The following is a 7,711-nucleotide window of genomic DNA, read 5'->3' on the forward strand; positions in this document are numbered from 1 at the left end:
GTTCTTATGACTTACACAAATCCACAAGGAGTCAGTAGAAACCATTTTTGTTTTTAGCAAGTCAGCCATATCAGCTATGTTTTTTAAAAGGCATTAAATATGGCTGAATTAACTGTTTCGCTACCCGACTAAACTCTGGTGGCTGATAGCCAGGTGTAGCAGTGGTAAGGATTCACTCCATGGTGTTGAAAGGAAAGCTCAAGGTTTATGCTGGACTAACTGACATTCTGTTACAAATGGTTTACTATTCTGGATTTAGACTGTCTGCTAATTCAGGTCTAAGAAGGGGTTCAATCTATTCCTTTTGACAATGTAGGACTACTGAAACCATTGTAAGACAGACTAAGTCATGGATATAATATGTCTCTCTCTGTAAGTCATGGATATAATATGTCTCTCTGTAAGTCATGGATATAATATCTCTCTCTGTAAGTCATGGATATAATACGTCTCTCTGTAAGTCATGGATATAATATGTCTCTCTGTAAGTCATGGATATAATATGTCTCTGTAAGTCATGGATATAATATGTCTCTCTATAAGTCATGGATATAATATGTCTCTCTATAAGTCATGGATATAATATGTCTCTGTTTGTAACAACAATTATTCTCCATCACCTCCTCTCTTAAGTGTCTGTCCAACTTCTAAGCCCTGGAACCTCAGTTGACACACATCATGTCCGACCACAAAGTTTCTGGCTACAGGGGATTTCTCATCACCAGTTCTGATGTTGCTCCTGTGCTCTGTAATACAAACTTTTAATTCCCTTTTAAACGTTCCAACATCATAATAGCCACATGGGCACATCAAGAAATATACCACAAGTGTTGTTTGACAGGAAATTCTACCCGACATACATTTTCTTTCCGGTATGAGGGTGAAGGAAGAAATCCACCTTGGTCATTACATTACAGTTGTCACAATGACAAGAGGGTGGATAGGAAATGCTGAGGGGGAACATATTCATCTGCTCCTACCAGACTGTCCCTCAGGTTTCTAGCATGTTTATCTGCTCCTACCAGACTGCCCCTCAGGTTTCTAGTATGTTTATCTGCTCCTACCAGACTGTCCCTCAGGTTTCTAGCATGTTTATCTGTTCCTACCAGACTGCCCCTCAGGTTTCTAGTATGTTTATCTGCTCCTACCAGACTGTCCCTCAGGTTTCTAGTATGTTTATCTGCTCCTACCAGACTGTCCCTCAGGTTTCTAGTATGTTTATCTGCTCCTACCAGACTGTCCCTCAGGTTTCTAACATGTTTATCTGCTCCTACCAGACGGTCCCTCAGGTTTCTAGTATGTTTATCTGCTCCTACCAGACTGTCCCTCAGGTTTCTAGTATGTTTATCTGCTCCTACCAGACTGTCCCTCAGGTTTCTAGTATGTTTATCTGCTCCTACCAGACTGTCCCTCAGGTTTCTAGTATGTTTATCTGTTCCTACCAGACTGTCCCTCAGGTTTCTAGTATGTTTATCTGCTCCTACCAGACTGTCCCTCAGGTTTCTAGTATGTTTATCTGCTCCTACCAGACTGTCCCTCAGGTTTCTAACATGTTTATCTGCTCCTACCAGGCTGTCCTTCGTGTTTCTACTATGTTTATCTGTTCCTACCAGACTGTCCCTCAGGTTTCTAGTATGTTTATCTGCTCCTACCAGACTGTCCCTCAGGTTTCTAGTATGTTTATCTGCTCCTACCAGACTGTCCCTCAGGTTTCTAACATGTTTATCTGCTCCTACCAGGCTGTCCTTCGTGTTTCTAGTATGTTTATCTGCTCCTACTAGACTGTCCCTCAGGTTTCTAACATGTTTATCTGCTCCTTCCAGACTGTCCCTCAGGTTTCTAGTATGTTTATCTGCTCCTACCAGGCTGTCCCTCGTGTTTCTACTATGTTTATCTGCTCCTACCAGACTGTCCCTCACATTTCTAGTATGTTTATCTGCTCCTACCAGACTGTCCTTCAGGTTTCTAGTATGTTTATCTGCTCCTACCAGACTGTCCCTCAGGTTTCTAGTATGTTTATCTGCTCCTACCAGGCTGTCCCTCAGGTTTCTAACATGTTTATCTGCTCCTACCAGGCTGTCCCTCAGGTTTCTAACATGTTTATCTGCTCCTACCAGACTGTCCGTCAGGTTTCTAGTATGTTTATCTGCTCCTACCAGGCTGTCCCTCAGGTTTCTACCATGTTTATCTGCTCCTACCAGACTGTCCCTCAGGTTTCTACCATGTTTATCTGCTCCTACCAGGCTGTCCCTCAGGTTTCTAGCATGTTTATCTGCTCCTACCAGACTGTCCCTCAGGTTTGTAGTATGTTTATCTGCTCCTACCAGGCTGTCCCTCAGGTTTCTTGTATGTTTATCTGCTCCTACCAGACTGTCCCTCAGGTTTCTAGCATGTTTATCTGCTCCTACCAGACTGTCCCTCAGGTTTGTAGTATGTTTATCTGCTCCTACCAGACTGTCCCTCAGGTTTCTAGCATGTTTATCTGCTCCTACCAGACTGTCCCTCAGGTTTCTAGTATGTTTATCTGCTCCTACCAGACTGTCCCTCAGGTTTCTAGCATGTTTATCTGCTCCTACCAGACTGTCCCTCAGGTTTGTAGTATGTTTATCTGCTCCTACCAGACTGTCCCTCAGGTTTCTAGTATGTTTATCTGCTCCTACCAGACTGTCCCTCAGGTTTCTAGTATGTTTATCTGCTCCTACCAGACTGTCCCTCAGGTTTCTAGCATGTTTATCTGCTCCTACCAGGCTGTCCCTCAGGTTTCTAGCATGTTTAAAAGAGAATCAAGAGATATTCTGAAAAGCCCGGCCCACAGAGGGGTACCAGTCCTAAATAGAAGTCAGAGATCAACCTCCTGGTCCTCCCCTGTGGATGCCACACCCCCTCCCGTTGTTACTGTGTGTATGAACACATTTTGAACAGCACAGCTTCCTAAAATGCTGTGGTGCTTACTAACACAATAGGGAAAGGTTGTGGTAGATGTGGGCCATCACAGGTGAGTTCACAGCTCTTACACTCTGAACATTCATATCAACAACTCACCCTGAAATGGACCATCAATACCAGAGTTCTAGAAGGCTATTTACATAATCAACTGGACATTTCAACACCCTGACCCTCATTATGGTCCTAAGCATATATTGTTTATCTGGCTACTGTTTAAAATGCTAACTTTGTAGCATGTGTGGCACAAATCTGTTGCAAGTCAATGGTATGTATACAGTCACAGTGAAAGCCTGCTTACTTTACCCTTGACCTGCCAAATATAGTCTGTTTTGCAGGGCTAACTTACGCAATTCTTTCATTTCCCCATTTAATTATTCCAGGGCATTTCGAGTAGCATTGCCAATTTTCTCTCTGTGTCTAGAGATGTCTGGAATTTGATCTAACGCACATGCAACTTCATACCCAGGAAAAACCACTGCAAAGAACCTGGAGGCCGGCGCCTGAGTGTGAGTGATGTCAGCTAGAGAACTCTTATCTCTCCTCATTCCAGGAGGTCTGTAGTCTGTGAACAAAGCCTGCAGATCCCTGTCATTATTCTGAACGGTTCTTATAGCTGTCACCACAAACCCTACAGTACATGTCCCTCCCCAGTTCCATTGAATGCTATAGTAAGCCATTTTTCCACACAACCAATAGGTTCCATTCGGAGCTCCTCTGAAAGGGATAATAACATTATAGACTGAAATACCATAACTAACTTTATCAGGTTCCCCAGTGTCGGCATTGTTAACAGTTAACTTAGAGGTATTGGATCCATTGTAATACATTGTACAATTACATTCTAGTTCACCCAAATGATTTCCTCGGTTCTCCTCTAATACACCAAGGGGCTGTCATCACTCCTGCTACTGAAATAGGTGGGAGTAAAGTATTATCTGGCCTAGCAAACGACGGTGGGCCTGTGTGGTTGTACAATGCAGAGAATGTCAAATCAGATCAAATCAAATTTTATTTGTCACATACACATGGTTAGCAGATGTTAATGCGAGTGTAGCGAAATGCTTGTGCTTCTAGTTCCGACAATGCAGTAATAACCAACAAGTAATCTAACCTAACAATTCCACAACTACTACCTTATACACACAAGTGTAAAGGGATAAAGAATATGTACATAAAGATATATGAATGAGTGATGGTACAGAACGGCATAGGCAAGATGCAGTAGATGGTATAGAGTACAGTATATACATATGAGATGAGTAATGTAGGGTATGTAAACATTATATTAAGTGGCATTGTTTAAAGTGGCTAGTGGTACATTTTTACATAATTTCCATCAATTCCCATTATTAAAGTGGCTGGAGTTGAGTCAGTATGTTGGCAGCGGCCGCTAAATGTTAGTGGTGGCTGTTTTACAGTCTGATGGCCTTGAGATAGAAGCTGTTTTTCAGTCTCTCGGTCCCTGCTTTGATGCACCTGTACTGACCTCGCCTTCTGGATGATAGCGGGGTGAACAGGCAGTGGCTTGGGTGGTTGTTGTCCTTGATGATCTTTATGGCCTTCCTGTGACATCGGGTGGTGTAGGTGTCCTGGAGGGCAGGTAGTTTGCCCCCGGTGATGCGTTCTGCAGACCTCACTACCCTCTGGAGAGCCTTACGGTTGTGGGCGGAGCAGTTGCCGTACCAGGCGGTGATACAGCCCGACAGGATGCTCTCGATTGTGCATCTGTAGAAGTTTGTGAGTGCTTTTGGTGACAAGCCGAATTTCTTCAGCCTCCTGAGGTTGAAGAGGCGCTGCTGCGCCTTCTTCACAACGCTGTCTGTGTGGGTGGACCAATTCAGTTTGTCCGTAATGTGTACACCGAGGAACTTAAAACTTTCCACCTTCTCCACTACTGACCCGTCGATGTGGATAGGGGGGTGCTCCCTCTGCTGTTTCCTGAAGTCCACAATCATCTCCTTTGTTTTGTTGACATTGAGTGTGAGGTTATTTTCCTGACACCACACTCCGAGGGCCCTCACCTCCTCCCTGTAGGCCGTCTCGTCGTTGTTGGTAATCAAGCCTACCACTGTAGTGTCATCCGCAAACTTGACGATTGAGTTGGAGTCGTGCATGGCCACGAAGTCGTGGGTGAACAGGGAGTACAGGAGAGGGCTCAGAACGCACCCTTGTGGGGCCCCAGTGTTGAGGATCAGCGGGGTGGAGATGTTGTTACCTACCCTCACCACCTGGGGGCGGCCCGTCAGGAAGTCCAGGACCCAGTTGCACAGGGCGGGGTCGAGACCCAGGGTCTCGAGCTTGATGAGGAGTTTGGAGGGTACTATGGTGTTAAATGCTGAGCTGTAGTCGATGAACAGCATTCTCACATAGGTATTCCTCTTGTCCAGATGGGTTAGGGCAGTGTGCAGTGTGGTTGCGATTGCGTCGTCTGTGGACCTATTGGGTCGGTAAGCAAATTGGAGTGGGTCTAGGGTGTCCGGTAGGGTGGAGGTGATATGGTCCTTGACTAGTCTCTCAAAGCACTTCATGATGACGGAAGTGAGTGCTACGGGGCGGTAGTCGTTTAGCTCAGTTACCTTAGCTTTCTTGGGAACAGGAACAATGGTGGCCCTCTTGAAGCATGTGGGAACAGCAGACTGGGATAAGGATTGATTGAATATGTCCGTAAACACACCAGCCAGCTGGTCTGCGCATGCTCTGAGGACGCGGCTGGGAATGCCGTCTGGGCCTGCAGCCTTGCGAGGGTTAACACGTTAAAATGTTTTACTCACCTCGGCTGCAGTGAAGGAGAGCCCGCAGGTTTTGGTAGCGGGCCGTGTCAGTGGCACTGTATTGTTCTCAAAGCGAGCAAAATAGTTATTTAGCCTGTCTGGGAGCAAGACATCCTGGTCCGCGACGGGGCTGGTTTTCTTTTTGTAATCCGTGATTGACTGTAGACCCTGCCACATACCTCTTGTGTCTGAGCTGTTGAATTGCGACTCTATTTTGTCTCTGTACTGGGACTTAGCTTGTTTGATTGCCTTGCGGAGAGAATAGCTACACTGTTTGTATTCGGTCATGTTTCCGGTCACCTTGCCCTGGTTAAAAGCAGTGGTTCGCGCTTTCAGTTTCACGCGAATGCTGCCGTCAATCCACGGTTTCTGGTTTGGGAATGTTTTAATCGTTGCTGTGGGTACGACATCGTCAATGCACTTTCTAATGAACTCGCTCACCGAATCAGCATATTCGTCAATGTTGTTGTTGGACGCAATGTGGAACATATTCCAATCCGCGTGATCGAAGCAGTCTTGAAGCGTGGAATCAGATTGGTCGGACCAGCGTTGAACAGACCTGAGCGCGGGAGCTTGTTGTTTTAGTTTCTGTTTGTAGGCTGGAAGCAACAAAATGGAGTCGTGGTCAGCTTTTCCGAAAGGAGGGCGTCAGGGTTAAGGGTCATGGCGTCAGGGTTAAGTGGCATTGCCACTAAGAATGGTAAGGCCATTTGCATAGACAGATATACCCCTATGGGAACTCCCACCAGCGGTAAACCTGCTCCTATCTTAACTGGCCCTAAACCACAAACTCAACACTCTTTTGTCCAGTTGTAAGATTAGCAACCTTTTCTGCTCTCGATAAAAACTAATTGTCCTCATTGTTGTGATCATCTCTTTCCATGATGACCATCTGCTTCTGGGTCACTGCTCCAGTCCAGCGTCGGTCCCTATCGCTCAGGGCTCCTTCTACCCTCTGTCAGGTTCCCACAAGGGGACAACCTACTGTTCTCATTAGCACTCCTGTGCTAATGCAGAGGAGGGCACCACTGGAACTGGCGAGGGCCCATCGCCTTCTGGATCAGGAACTCATCTGAAGTGCGACACGTGGATCCAGGTATCTCTCTCAGTAACCTTCACCATGGTGGGGGTGGTCAGAAGAACTTGGTACTGGCCTCTCCAACGGGGGTCCTTTCAACTCTTTCTCCTGAAGTCCTTCACCACCACAAAATCACCTGGGTTAAAACAGTGTTCAGTTCCACCTGCTAGATCTGGTAAAGAAGCCTTCACCCGGGGGAAAAGTCTTAAGAATACTGCGAAATGTGCATTTGTCATTCGCATAGGATGGCCAGTCAGCACATCGTGTGGAGAGAGACCAGTGGCTGTATGGGAACTGCCTCTCATACTCATCAGTGCCAATGGAAGCACTTTCACCCATGTCAGCCTTGTTTCACCATTAAATTGGACTAATTTAGTTTTCAGAGATTGGTTTGCCCTTTCGACCGCACCAGCAGATTGGGCATGATAGGCACAATGAGTTCTCAAATCAATCTGCAAAGCCTCTGACAAGGATTGAACAATCTTACTTACGAAATGCTGACCGTTGCCAGAATACATTTTTGACTCCTAAGATGGGGCCGACAGAGATGGTCGCCTCACTTCGAGTCCTTAGGAAACTATGCAGTATTTAGTTTTTTTATATATTATTTCTTACATTGTTAGCCCAGAAAATCTTAAGTGTTATTACAGGTGCATCAAAGCTGGGACCAAGAGACTGAAAAACAGCTTCTATCTCAAGGCCATCAGACTGTTAAACAGCCATCACTAACACAGAGAGACTGCTGCCTACATACAGACTCAAATCATTTGCCACTTTAATAAATGGATCAGTAGTCACTTTAAACGATGCCACTTCAATAATGTTTACATATCCTACATTACTCATCTCATACGTATATACTGTATTTTATACCATCTATTGCATCTTGCCTATGCCGCTCGGCCATCGCTCATCC

At 45.5% G+C, this 7,711-nt stretch overlaps 2 protein-coding genes across 3 annotated transcripts in view; one reads left to right on the top strand and one right to left on the bottom strand.

The window, feature by feature from the left end:
- Nucleotides 1-7,711, bottom strand: part of LOC139533031 (zinc finger protein ZFP2-like) — a 530,089-nt gene that overhangs the window by 299,024 nt on the left and 223,354 nt on the right. The gene's annotated exons all lie outside the window — the stretch shown is intronic.
- Nucleotides 1-7,711, top strand: part of LOC139533041 (zinc finger protein 271-like) — a 222,385-nt gene that overhangs the window by 83,853 nt on the left and 130,821 nt on the right. The gene's annotated exons all lie outside the window — the stretch shown is intronic.

The sequence above is a fragment of the Salvelinus alpinus genome, chromosome 10, assembly GCF_045679555.1.
Source record: "Salvelinus alpinus chromosome 10, SLU_Salpinus.1, whole genome shotgun sequence".
In the NCBI taxonomy this organism is placed as follows: domain Eukaryota; kingdom Metazoa; phylum Chordata; class Actinopteri; order Salmoniformes; family Salmonidae; genus Salvelinus; species Salvelinus alpinus.